Genomic DNA, 14079 nt, shown 5'->3' with positions numbered 1-14079 from the left:
AGTCACCCGTCGGGCCCTCAGTTCCCGGCGATTCCGTGCAGGGCGTCCAGGACCGAGGCTCTGAGGGCGAGGGTGGTGCGTGGGGAGGCCCTCTACGCTTACCTGTGGGGACAAACGGCTCTGGATGCCGGCGGTGGTCGGTGGGGCTGTGTCCACGCCAGGGTAGGGATGGGTGACGGTGTGGGATCCTTGCAGAAGGAAGAACACAGACCCCAGCATTGTCTGTTCCCAGTTGGGGTCAGTCCGGAAAGTTCAGGATTAGTACATTTAATATCCTGTCAAAATTCCCCGCTAATGAGTCCTGCCGGCACCGCAGCCGGCGAGATAGCGCGGCTAATTTATCAGCAAGGAATTGTGCTGTGCTGGCACCGGCAGGCTGGGCCGGAGCCGGCGGAGGGCGGTTCCCACCCGCACGGAGGTGGCCCCGGAGGGCCTCCGCTGCTCTCTGGGCCCCCGGCCCGCCATCTCCAAGCGGCCGAGCCACAATACAGGTGATCCTTGCGGCTGGAAGAACTGGGGAAAATCCAGTCCTAAAATGCTCTTTTCCCAGCTGTTGGATGCCTCAGTAGCTACATTTTCATCATCATAAAAAAAGAGGGCAGGAAGGGGGATGGCAGCGCCCCTGGCGAGCCGTGGTGTGGGCTGCGCGGCCGCCCGGCAGCCTGGCCTGGGTGGGTCTAGCTGCGGGGGGATGCACAGCCTGGCGCTGCTCGTGAGGGCCACTGAGCCCAGAAAGTTCCTGTGCGATTTGCTCGAGGTTCTGCACCTCTCTAAGCAGCTGTCAGATCCGCGCATTATGGTGCATTGAATCTGAATGAGGCTCTCAACATCAAAACCTTGCATCCATTATGGTATCATCTCCCGCTCGGGCTGTAATGCTTATTAATTCTGCACCCATACTCGCCCGGCTTCAGCAAATGTATTCCATCAGCCTAGCATTTAATTTAATTAGTACAGCTGGGCTCTCATTCGCCTTTCTGTGTCAGAGGTATTGTCAGCACGTTCGGCTATAACACAATTACTGATTGCTTTTAGATAGGCAGAAATATGATTAGGGTATTGGGTGACTGTATCACAAGCCTTATTAGATTCATTTGAAATCTGGAGATAAATAGGAAACTTTTATTTGCAGTGTAATGAGATTATGCTTATTAGGCCAAGGCCTCACAACCTTTTGCAAAGAACACAGTGTATCGGTCGGATTAGACTCTGCAGCCACACTCTCGGCGAGCAGCCTCCGAGCTGCCTGGGTGCCTCCCCGGCTTAACCGTTGTCGCCCTGCATCCGGGCGCGGCTCCCTCGCCGACGGGACACGGACTACGTACATCTTGCAGTGGGGTTCCGTGAGAAGTATTTTTTTTTTTTAAAGGAGCGGGCAGGCTGAGAGAAATGGTTCCTTTAAATGAATCTATTTGCTTGTAAAGATGCTTGCGTTTCCCGCGCGTGGGCTCCCCGCAGCTGTTATTGTCTGGGCAGCCGTGCGTGCAGACCCCAGCACTTGCTGCTGGGCTGCTCCCGCGTCTCCCATCCCCGCGGAGGGGATTTCTCCTGCCCAGGATACAGCCGCGCCGCGGAGTGTGGCCCCGTCGTGCGTGAAGGCACTGGCGTGGTTTGAGGACAGCACTCGGAGCAGAATTCAGGATGGCGACGTCTCTAGCCCAGCTGCAGCTGGTCACGCTCATGTATTGGCGACTACATAGCGTACGTTTGCACGCGAGGAAAATGACAGAGGTTTGTCCCGGATGTAAAAATTTGGGGCTGGTGTGTGAATCTCGCGGTGAGGCCGACCTGAGACGCAGAGCCTGTGTTTGCAAAGCACGCGCCGTCTCTGCGGGAACGGGCCCCGCTCCCCTCCCGCTCCGTCTTTGACCAGATCATCCGCACCCTGACTTGATTCCTCTGAATCTGAGTCGATCACTGCTATGAGGTCACTGCCTGCAACATGCAAGTCCCACGCGAAAACTGGGTTTCGGCGCTGATTTCCTAGTTCAAGGCGCGCCCTGACCGAGGTGTGCTGCCTCAGAGCCCAGAACTGGGAGGGAGGCGGGGCTGACTGGGAACAGCATGTCCTCCGGGGGTGATGGAGCCGTTTTGGAAACAGAACCTGGTGATGTTTGCACAGTACTGGGACTACGCTGAGCGCCTCCGGATTGCAACCCTGAAAAATGTTAAAATACAGGGCACATGTTTGCCATAACAGTGAAGACGCCACTTGGCACCGCCACAGCCCACAGCAGAGGGCCTGGGTTCGAATCTCGGCTCCACCGCAAATGCCAGCTCTGAAATTAGCTGGAGCATTGGCGCGTAGCTCATGCACACCCTGGGCGGCAGCCGTGAGGGCTCAAGTGCTCGGGCCCCTGCACCCCCTGGGAGGCCTGGATGGAGCTCCCGGCTCCTGCTTCGCCCTGGCCCAGCCTGGGCTGTTGTGGGCATTTGGGGACTAATCAATATAGATCTGTCTCTCAAGTAAAAGTAAATAAATAAATCGCATGAAATGCTTTTAAAATGTTAAAGCGACAAACTCAGTGATTTTTAATTCTACTACAATAAAACAACAAGAAGGAGAGAAGCGGGAGGCCGGGCCACGTGCCAGGCTGCGTGAACACCGTGGCTCCTCCTCGCGCCTGGCTCCGGGTGTGACTGGGTGAGCTGGTGGCTCTGCCTTGCCAGTCCCACCCCCTCACTGCCTGCCAGCCCAGCCCAGGGCCTCCGCGAAGGCGTTTGTCCATGAGCGAGAGCTCACCTGGCCTGGGCAGGGATGCCGGGCGCTGGGATCCGCGTCGGCCCACTCTTGCCAACATCGATGTGTGAGGAACAATCCAGAAACGCCCCAGACATCCCCGGTGGCGCCGAGGGGACGGCAGCACCGCCCTGCTGTCTGAGAGGGGGGAGGAGAGAAGGGAAGGAAGGTGCTAGTGCCCAGTGTAGACGGGGCCTGGTAGAGGCACGGCAGGAAAGGGGCCGAGAGGCCGGCCTGGGCCGCAGCAGCCAGCCCGAGCCTCCGCCCAGAGCCGCCCCCCTGTGGCCAGCCCAGCTTCCCGCCAGGACCCCCACACTCCTGCTCGGGCACCGGGGTGTGCCCAGCACCTTTCTGATGCCACTTGCAATTTCTGTTACAGCCTTGCAATTCCACCAAATGTCACGTGAGCTGCTAGAATAGGAGTGCAAAAAAAGAAGGAAATCAAAGAATTGGGTTTTTTTCCTATGAAAATTAAGTTGAGTAAGATGGGAAGACTGGGTAGAAGCCAGTTGCTTTCAGGACTGCAGCATGACCTGTGCATGAGGGCAGTGCACCCTGGGCGATCGCTGCGTCTCGGCTCTCTGCGTCCAGGTTGCTGCAGGTGGCACTGACAGCTCCGCTTTGAGCAGGCCTGGAGGTGCTTCCTGGATAAACGTGGCTGGGCCCACGCAGCCTGCGTTCCGAGACGAGACAGGGGCCCTGCACCGGAGTCCCCACAGCTGTCCCCGAGCACACCGGGGCGTGGTTCCAGCGCCACCCTCCCCCCCACCCGGGGTGCACCAGCGAGGCCCCCGCATAGGGTGGTGTGGAGTCAGCAGGAGCTGCACGGCCGGCCCGTGACCCCCACAGCATCGCTCGGTCACGTGTAAGAGCTACGCAGCGTAGCTGGCTGTGAGCCTGCAGAGCCAGGGGTGAGGACGAAGAGGTTGGCTGCAGAGTTCACCACGGACACGGATTTTCCCAGACACATCGGACCCATGGCTGCAGGAACCCGCAGGTGCGGAGGCCGGACACGTGCGCCCTCGTCGATTCCCAGCTCCAACGGCGGTCGCCGATGGCTGACTTGTCCCCGTGTCACCTGTGGAGCTGCAGGCTCTTCTGCACCTCCCGACCTGCAGTGCCGACTGTGGCGTGGAGGCTGCTGTGACGTGGAGGAGGGGGCAGGTGGAGCACCCCCAGCAGTGCAGGTGGACGGGCAGGGCCCGGGGCTGAGATGCTGAGAGCGGGGGATGGATGGGCGCCTGGGGAGAGAAGCAGCAGCCGAAGGGAGCTTGTGTCCTGAGGAAGGCCCGGCTGCCCCACTGTCCCACTGTCTCACCGCCCAGCTGTCCCGCTGCCCGGCTGCCCCGCTGCTGACCGCCCTTAGCCAGCAGGTGGATCGGTGCTGCTCTCACTCTGCTCCCGTCCAGTGCAAGAAGGGCGTCCCTGGGTGCATGGGGTGTCAGTAGCTCGGGAGAGGCTGCTGGGCAGTGTCCCGAGCTCTGCCCCGACCAGATGGGCAGGGCCAATGAGCCCCTCGCCCTTCCTGCGCCGGTGTGAGGGACCCCCGGCCTCTCCCGGCTCGCGACAGAGCAGAAGTGATCAAGTCTCTTAGGGACATCATCTCCCACGCCGCAGTGCTGGCTTCCCCGAGTTGTCGTCGCTGGTGGGAGCAGCTTCGCTGCGGGCAGCCTTGGGGTGGAGTAACCTCCGAGTGGCGTCCAGGAGGCCCCAGGTGTCATCAGCACACACGCCTTCCAGGCGTGAGTAAGCGCGTGGGTGGGCACACCGGCACATACATGTACACACACGCACACGCACAGTCCGCTGTGGCCCTGCACCCCAGCACCTGCCTCTCCGTCCGTCTTGCTCCCCGGCTGTGCCTGCTCAGAGCAGCCTCCTGGGAAGCCTCCTGCTACCTGGTTCTCTTCATGCCCTATGCATCTTACTGGACCGAGCCCACCCGCGTCCTCCCACCCTCTTGTTGTGGCCGAAGTGGGCCAGGCAGAGCCCGAGCCAGTGTGTCGGGGCGGCCGTGGAGGTGGAGCGGGCTGGTCCTCCGGGGCCTCTCTCCTGCTGCCCGCCTGCATGGGCTCTGTGTCTGGAGCTCCCCTGATTAGGGTGTTGGTCACGCTGATGTCCAGGGAGGACCCCGTGCTAAGTCCTGGAGGGCAGGACGTCCACGTGAGCCTTGGGAGCAGGGGCTTAAACCCCAGGGAGAGCAGACAGTGCCCTGCCCAGGAGCGAGGGGCTTCACGGAGAAATGGAGGGGCCTCCGCCCGCGGCAGTGCTGGGGTCCCCAGCACCGTGTGGCACGACCCCGGCCACGGCGTGAGTGAAGCCGGCTCCAGCCTGTCACAGGGACAGCTGCTGCTTGACCATTGCTTTCGCCCACCCTGACCCAGGGGCCTGCTCTGCGTCTGGTCTTGGTGACAGAGGACAACTGGACTGGGACAGAAGCTGTGACCTCCGGAGCCCATGGAAGCCAGGCTCTGGGGGTGAGCTGGAGGATGGGCTGGGCACTCTGGAGCTGCCATTTAATGTGGACGCGGGGCCGGGATTATCAGGTGGAGCCCCCAGGGCAGCTTCCCAGCACACTGGCTACATGGCCTGCCCTGCCCAGGGGCCCAGCCCCCTGTGTTAGCAAAGCTGCCTGGGGGAGTCTCACCCCAGCCAGAGCCACTGTTACAGCTGCAGGGGCAGGTGGCCCCATGTCGGAGAATTTGGGAGTGGGCAGAGGGTTTGTCCCCAGCACCTCTCCCTGCTCAGCACCCTCAGGCAGCAGCTATCCATCAGGGCCCACCTCCCCTCAGTGGGAGCCCCGTTATCTCAACATTTCCAGCGACAGCTCAGTCACAGCATACAGATCGTGTGGGATGCAGCCAAAGCCGCACTCGGAGGGACGTTCATAGCACTCGATGTCTGCACCAGCAGAGAGGATTCCGGGGTAAAGGCCTGACACTGCTCCTCGGGGAATCGGGGAGACCAAGTCCAAATTCAGCAGAAGGAAGGAAACAGCAGACATGGACCAGAAACAGTGAGATACAAATTGTCACGGGTTTTGCACACTGGTCACGTCCCAATGTACATATGTATCAAAATGATTGCTTCCTAAACATAAATAATTGCTCTGTTTTTAAAGTTCAGCGAGCTGCCTGGTGTCATGGAGTAGGAGGTAAAACTGCCTCCTGTGACGCCAGCATCCATATGGCCGTTGGTTCATATCCCAGCTGCTCCACCTCCCATCCAGCTCCCTGCTCATGGCCTAGGAAAGCAAAAGACGGCCCAAGTGCTTGGGCCCCTGCACCCACGTGGGAGACCCAGAGGAAGCTCCTGGCTGTTGTGGCCGTCTGTGGAGTGAACCCGCGGATGGAAGACCTCTCTGTCACTCCCCTTCTCTCTGTAGTTGCCATTCAAGTAAATTTTTTTAAAAATAAAATGAATGCGATGTCACTTCACACCTACTGGCATGACTGGCATCAAGAACACAGGAAAACAAGCGTGGCCAAGGGTGGCGAGAATTCTCATACGGTGCCGGTGGGAGCGTAAATTAGGTCCCCGTTGTGGGAAAACGCCTGACGTTCCTCAGAAACTTGAGGCCAGCGCTACCTGAGGTTCAGCCGTCCTCCTTGTGGGGGCAGATCCAAAATCAGCGAGGCGAGGGCGTCTACGTCCCCACGTGTGTGCCACGCCGTCCACGACATCTGTGAGAGGGAACTGGCCCGAAGGTTCCCTGACACGAGGACTAGGAACCGCGGGCTCTGTGTGCACCTGCCTTAGCAGGAAGGGATCGTGGGCTTGAAAACTCGCCTGGAGGGTGCGTCTCGCGGTCTGCGGTCTCGTCATGAGCATGATTGTGACAGCGGGAAGCTCCGCAGGCCACAGCGAGGTTGATGGCAGGGGCCGTGGGTTGGTTTACGATGAACTACCACGTGCAGCTCTCAGTGTGCCTGGAAAGAAGTAGGAAAAAGCAGCTGGGAGAGCCAGCCAGCCCAGGGGCGCCTGCCCTGCCGGGAGAGCCGTGGCCGGACCTCATGGGTTTTGGGGCCCCCGGCTTTGTCCTCCCTCGCAGGCTCTGCCACAGCCAAGTTCAGGCTGCTGGGCACCGCCCCCCACTGAGACCCGGGGCCAGGGCTGGAAGGCAGAGGCGTGGCCATCATTCATGACGGTGCAGTGGTTTGGGGGATGCCATGTCCCCCCTTTGACCCTGCCAACGGCCCTTCCAAGGTGGTCGGCACTGCCGTGGTGGCCGTCAGCCACAGAGGGAGAAGCCTGCTCTGCAGGGGTCACTCGCCACGGCCACACAGCTCCGGAGCTCGGTGCATGGCACAGGGGACCGCTCGAGTGACATGTGCTTTGGACGCCGTGGCTGAGGGTGGAAGAGGTGAACGGGACCCGAGGCAGGTGCAGGGCCCTGGTCCCCTGCCGCTCACTCTCCTGCAGCCCTGGTGGGGAGTTCAGACTTACGGTGTCTTCTAGAAGCAGTCTCTGGCGCCTTGGACGGGCAGAGGGAGGGCAGGGGCGGGGGGGTTTCCACCACGGCTGCTGGTCCCCAGGGGTCCCGCCACGCCCCGCCCCCCGCCCCCCGGCAGGCGGCATCTTCCTGTTCAGAATAGTCCGTGCGCTAGGCTTGTGTGTGGGCAGCATCGCGTCACTGGTTGCTGAATGCGTGCTTGCTGCCACACCAAAGCAGGCGGCGTGCCCGGCCTTATTCGCGGGCAAGCGGGGCTGAGAAGGAAGGGCGAGAGGCTCCCCAGATCGGGGCGCTGGGCAGAAGCACAGGCATCGCGGGGTGTGTGTGTGATGTGGGCTCAAAGGCGGAGTCACAGCACAAGTAATTAGAGCAGTTACCAAAGCCTGCCTCCTGCCCAGCGCCGCGGGGGGGGGGGGGTGCCTCTGGAATCTTCCTGGGTGAGCACTGTCCAGGGCAGCGCCCTCGCCCTGGGGTCCTGTCTCCCAGCCCCCACTCCGTGTGCTCCAGCGGCCGGGCGTGTCTTCCTCGGCGCTCCAGAGACACTGCTTGCTCTAGTGCCCGTGCCGAGGCTGGAAGGCGGGCCTTGCCCAGTGCCCCAGGCCCCTGCGGGTGACCGTGCCCTGCTCCGTGCACCACGTGGACCCTCACCAAGCTGTGGGCATCACGGCGCTGCTCCCGCTGTGTCCCTGCCCCTGCTCCACAGTGACCCACAGTGGACCCACACATTTCTCTGTTCTGTTTGCTTTAAAAATGGATTTGGGGAGCGGGAGCAGTGCTGTAGCACAGTGGGTTAATCCTCCGCCTTCAGTGCCAGGATCCTCTATGGGCGCCGGTTCAAGTCCTGGCTGTTCCTCTTCCAGTCCAGCTCTCTGCTATGGCCTGGGAAAGCAGTAGAAGATGGCCCGAGTGCTTGGGCCCCTGCACCCACAGGGGAGACCTAGAAGCTCCTGGCTCCTGGCTTTGGATTGGCGCAACTCTGGCCCTTGCGGCCATCTGGGGAGTGAACCAGCAGATGGAAGACCTCTCTCTCTGTCTCTCCTTCTCTCTGTAACTCTACCTCTCAGTTATCTGAAAGGCAGAATCAGAGACAACACGCACTTCTGTCCGCTGGTTCACCCTCCAAATGGCCACAAAGGCCGGAACTGGGCCAGGCCAAAGCCAGGAGCTCTGTCCAGGTCTCCAACACGGGCAGCAGAGACACAGCAGCTGGGCTGCCTTCGGCTGCCTTCCAAGGCGCATCAGCAGGGAGCTGCATCGGCAGCGGAGCAGCTGCCCCCACCATGGGAGGCGGGGGTCACAGGCAGCAGCTTCAACGGCTGTGCCGCAGCACCGACCCCCAGACCCACCGAGGAGAGAGGTGGATTCAGCACCAGGTCAGACAGAGCCAGGCAGGGGTTCATGAAAACACCCGTGTACAATGCCGTTCACCGTGGAGTCCACGTACACGGGCTGGCTGTTGGATCCAAGAGAACAGGGCAGAGGAGCTCGTGCCCCGGGGCAGCCAACGCCGCCAACGCCTGCGGCCTGGCACTCCCGCCTGCTGTCCCAGCCCTGTGACCTCGGGCAGCTTCTCATCCCCCCTGGCTCCCGCTTTCCTCAGCAGGAAAACGGGGTGGGAAAGGGGTGGTGTGAGGAGTCGCCGGGACGGTGCACGCAGCCCCGGCCGCCACTGGAGCCCCCACCCTCGGTAGAGGTCCAGCTGACCCCGGTCGAGGCCGCGCGTTCTCGGCCTCTCAACAGGAGAGGTGCTGGGGTTGGGTGGGAGGGACCGAGCCATTTCCTCTGCTCTCTGGGTTGCTTAGGCGTCACCCACGGGGCCATTCAGCCCGGGCCTCCTGACCAACACCTGGGCTTCCCGTCTGGTGCCACGGTGACCATTTTGTCCCTAAGGGAGTCCCGAGCCCAGGCACAGAAGCTGGGGCGGAAATCAGAGGTTGTAGAAGAAGGGCTGCATGCGGGTGACATACAGCACGCGCAGGTCGCCCCCAGTCCGAGACCTGGGACAGGAGTGGCGGCCGTGAAGCCACCATCACCCCCTCACCTGTACGGGCAGAGGCTGGGGGTCCCCAGGATGACCCCGTCATGCTCTGCAGGGTCTGTGGTATTTTTAATTTTTTTTGAAGTTACTGTAAGCAAAGGTGACAGAAGCTGCTCACCTGCAGAGGGGAGCTGGGACCCGCACGTCCTGGAAACTGAAGCCAGGCTGCAGGGCAGGGGCACGGGGACCACGCGGCTGTGAGCCAAACCTACAGATGGCAGGAAAGGCCAGCGCCATGCGTGAGCATGCGTGTGGGCTCCTGGACCCACAGAGGCCCGGGGCCCCGTGTGTGGCCCACAAGCCAGTGAGGGCACACCATCCACAGCCTCCAGTAGATGCCACTGGGGGGCTTCACCGACACAGTCTGGGTTGCCACGCGTGGTACTTCCGAGGCGGAGTGTGGAAAGCTGGCGTGGCGCTGCCTCCATAGCGAGATGCCTTCCGTAAACGCACGGGGCTTCAGTGGCCTGTGGATGTATTCAGCCGGAGCTGGGGGCGTCGGAGGCCTCCACGGTGCAGGGGGCACGTGGCAGAGCCTGGCCACCTCTCCTGTCTGGCCCTAACTCTGCTGGACCTGGAGAGCACTGGTGCGGGTTCACCTGCCGCGGCTGCGGGCTGCCGGGCTGTGGTGCCGACGGTGCCATCCAGAGGGAGCCACTTATATGCCGTGGCCTTTCTCACGTCCACTCCTTCTGCAAAGAACCCTAGGGGCTGGCGCTACTTCGAGGGCGAGGCCGGGTTCTGTGCACGCACCCTGCACCCCCAGGCGGTTTCCTTGGCACCAACTCCACCCCTTCCCTGGGCTCCGGCTGTGCACCTGCCCTGAGCTGTGAGGAGGGTCCCAGGCCTTTAGTGCCAGGCCAGCCCCTCGTGCAGGTGGACAGGATGAGGTACACTGGCGCATGGAGGACAGGACACCCAGAGTGGGCTCCCACTGAGCCCCCGTGCTGGGCTCACGTGGGCCCTAAGTAGATCATGTTTCCCGAACACTCAAAGCCAGAGCCGGGCGCCGGGCTGTGTGTGGGATTTCTGCTGCGAGGGGTCTCCAGTACGGTGGCTCCTGCTCAAATGCAGAGGCCCATGGGCGTTGAGAAAGTACATGTGTGTTCGGGAACACTGGCTTTGAAAACGAAGATGCGTCCTGGGCGGGGTAGGGGAATGGGCTCCAGGCCTCGGAGGCCGGCAGGACCTGACGGAGGCCCCGCGGGGAGGGCCGGGTGCAGAGGGAGCAGGCCGTGGCCGGAGCGGGTGGACGAGACTCAGGCGCTCTCGACAGCCCTCCCTGAGAGCACTGCATTCTGAGGTCACCTCCCGCCAGGCCCAGGCCACCCTGCAGACACAGTGCAAGCACCTGTCACCCTGGGTGCTCTGGGCTGCGCCACAGCCGTCCGGTGTCACAGCTCCAAGTAAGGTACAGCTGCGGCCCCGCACTCGGTCCCATGCGCAGGTCCTCCTCCTTCCCAGGGTTCCACGGGACTCAGCACTCCCCACCCCACCCCCCCTCCCTCCTCACCCCGTCCCCCATGATCCTCTCTGTCCTCACCCTCGCCCCTCCCTCCTCACCCATCCCACATCCTCGTCTCCCTCCTCACCCCATCCCCTTCCCCATCCTCCATGATCCTCTCCCTCCTACTCCCAACCCCACCCCCTCCCTCCCCATTATCCGGGTTCCACAGGACCCACCCCCTCCCCATCCTGCCACCTGCCTCCCCGGCCCCGCCCTCTCCCACAGACCCCTCAGAGCAGCAGGGTTCTCTGGTCTCTTGCCATGGTGGGGTAGCCGCAGACGGCAGCTGTCTGTGAAGGAAGTGTTGGTGCCACTCCGTGGGATGCGGCTGCTGCTTGGTGGGCAGGTGGGACCCCGCGATGTCACCCGTGGCTGCCCCACAGACATGTCAGGAGCAGCTTCCGGGGCGGAGTGTACGCGCCGCCCGGCGACAGCAGCCTGGGGAGCCCGTCACAGCCGCCTACCAGCAACCGCCAGGTTTCCGGGGCCCGGGGCTCCTATGACCCTGAGCAATTAACAGCCCCGGCACAGCGGTGCTGGCCTCTGCCGTGCCGTGAGTGCTGGGGACCGTCACCCCCAGCGTGAGTGACAGAGCCCTGATGATTACGGTAATTAGAAGTTATGACACTGGCAGTATTCAAGGGGCCTTCCAAGCCCATTAACAAGGTTCCTTTAAGTGATCCGACTGCGAACTGCTCCAGGGACTAATTACACGCGTGTCCGACTGAGTGTGATGTAATTAAGCGGTGGGCGCGGGGATTAGCGTGGAGCTGCGTGGAGAGAGCCTTTCACAGGCGCGGCTCCCAGGGCGCCGGCCGCTTTTCTCCCACTCACTGGCGTGTGCGGCTGGAGAAGAGAACCCTCGCCTCCGTGCACCTGGGTGCGTCTCGCACACGCGCGCTTTTGCTCTTTTGCGGTTTCTTTCTTTGTAGCCGTGGAGTGGGCACCTCGACCTGGTGCCCTCGGCTTGTACGGAAATGCGGTTCTATCTCGGGCTCATGGAGACGCCGGGGCGCTGTGCCTGTCCCAGGTTCCGTCTGCTGACGTGCGGTCACAGGGGAATCTCCAGCCACCGGCGCTGCTGTGTGAGCCGGGTGGTGAGCGTCACGCTGCGCGAGTCTGGACCCTGGCTCTCCAGGACGTTTCATCCCACGAGCTTTATCAGGACCCGGGAAGACTGAGTGAGCACAGCCGCACTTGACCGCGGTGTGTAAATGAGGGGTTCTTCTTAAAACCCAGCTTCCAGAAAGGCCACTACCCAGAGTGGCCTTCTGAGTGTCCGCTTCTTACTGTGCGAGTCCCTTTCCACTTGAGAAGTGTCTCGGCGGCCGTGGGAGGAGCGGCGCCCCCTCCCTCCCCCCGTGTGGGCCGCCTCCCTCTCCCCTTCCCAGCAGCCACAGCGGGATCCTCCTGGGATCTGTGAGAGGGAGGTGGGGCCGCGCCCCTCTTTGGCACCCTGTGATTCCGGCTCAGGTGGGCAGCCCGGAGCTGTCCAGCTGCCTGCTGTGGTCGTGGGGCGCTGCAGGAGTGGGGAGTGCCACGTCGTGGGGGAGGCAGGAGGGCAGGCATCCTCTCCGGGGTGGGGTACTTGGGATGACCACCCACCCGGCATTCCCCCAGCTCTGGGGCCTGCCTGGCTCTCATCTCTGTTGGAGACACAGCAGACCCCGTTAGCTCCCAGCCGGCAGCCACCCTCACCCCTTCTCCCTTCTAATGAGAGGGGGCTTTCCACAGTGTCCGCCTACTCCCCATGACCCCCAGTGCCCTCGGGGTCCACCGGAGCGCTCCCCGCGGCCTGGGACGCAGCAGGTGCAGGCCAGTGTGTGAGAGCTGCCCGGGGCTCTGGCTGTGGCCCCCTTGCTGCTGAGCTGGAACACGGTCCCCTGCAGCCCTGGCCCCCATCCTGGAGAGCCTGGGTGGGCACAGCCAGGAGGGGACTGGGCTGAGGCCAAGGCAGCGCCCATCTGGAGGATGCAGGGGCGGGAGAAGCCCCCCCCTCACCCACCACAGTCAGAGCCCTGGGCTTCTTGTGATCTGGGATTCAAACAAGATTCCAAAGCAGATTTTAAAAGTTCTCACAACAAAGAAATGACCAACTGGCGAGGTGATGAGTCTGTTCAATGAGCTTCATTGAATCTTTGCATACGTGCACATGGACCCCAACATCGCATCGTGCCCACAGGCAGACACAGTGCTTATTCTTCGGTCAGAACAACAAGTACCTGAGAGATCCGCACCACTAAGCAACACAGCGGCTCCCTTCTTGCCGGACACAGTCGCACCTGTGCTTCCTGAACCACGGGGCAGCGGCCGGCGCTGTGGCACAGCAGGCTAAGCCGTCCCCTGCGACGCCAGCACCCCACATGGACACTGGTTCAAGTCCCGGCTGCTCCACTGCAGATCCAGCTCTCTGCTGTGGCCTGGGAAAGCAGTGGAAGATGGCCCAAGTGCTTGGGCCCCAATAGCCACATGGGAGACCTGGAAGAAGCTCCTGGCTTTGGCCTGTCCTAGCCCTGACCATGGTGGCCATTTGGGAAGAGAATCAGAGGATGGAAAAATATCTCTCTTTCCTTCTCTCTCTGTAACTCTGACTTCCAAACAAATAAATCTTAAAAAAAAAAAAAAAAAAAAAAAAAAACTGGGCCAAGTGGAGCTGCTGGCTGCACAGTCCCAGGGCCAGCAGCATCTGGACTGCGGGTGCTGGGCCCCCGTGATGAGCAGCGGGGCGGCTGTGGTCTGCAGGGAGGAGTCTGTGTCTAACAGCCGCCCCCTGGCAGCCCACAAGGTGCCGTCTCTGTGGGCAGTCGTGCCACACTTCTCGCCGCGGGTCGGAGCCGGGAGCACTCCCAGGGAAGCGTCCTGGATGAACCGAGTCTGTCCGTGTTTGTGGACCGAAAGCGGGTTTCTAGACCCCAGCAGCGTCTCCGTAGCACCGAGTTCTGGTGCAGGATGACCTCTGACCCTGGTCCAGCGGGGGCTGAGGGCCAGCAGAGCGCTGGGTGGCTGACCCGGGGAGGGGCTGCTGGGAGCTGGCGGAGCCTGGACTCGGTGGTGGCTTCGGTGCAAGAGAAACTGAAATCCACGGAGCTGAGGGCCGCAGGAAGCTCGTGCAAAGTGGGTCTTTTTTTTTTTTTTTTTTTTTTGACAGAATTAGTGTGAGAGACAGACAGAAAGGCCTTCCTTCCGTTGGTTCATCCCTCAAATGGCCGCTACGGCCGGTGCGCTGCACCGATCCGAAGCCAGGAGCCAGGTGCTTATCCTGGTCTCCCATGCAGGTGCAGGGCCCAAGCACTTGGGCCATCCTCCACTGCCCTCCCGGGCCACAGCAGAGAGCTGGACTG

Source organism: Lepus europaeus, chromosome 6 (assembly GCF_033115175.1).
Source record: "Lepus europaeus isolate LE1 chromosome 6, mLepTim1.pri, whole genome shotgun sequence".
NCBI lineage: Eukaryota > Metazoa > Chordata > Mammalia > Lagomorpha > Leporidae > Lepus > Lepus europaeus.
The sequence above is the reverse complement of the archived record's forward strand: the minus strand, read 5'-3'. Positions refer to the sequence as shown.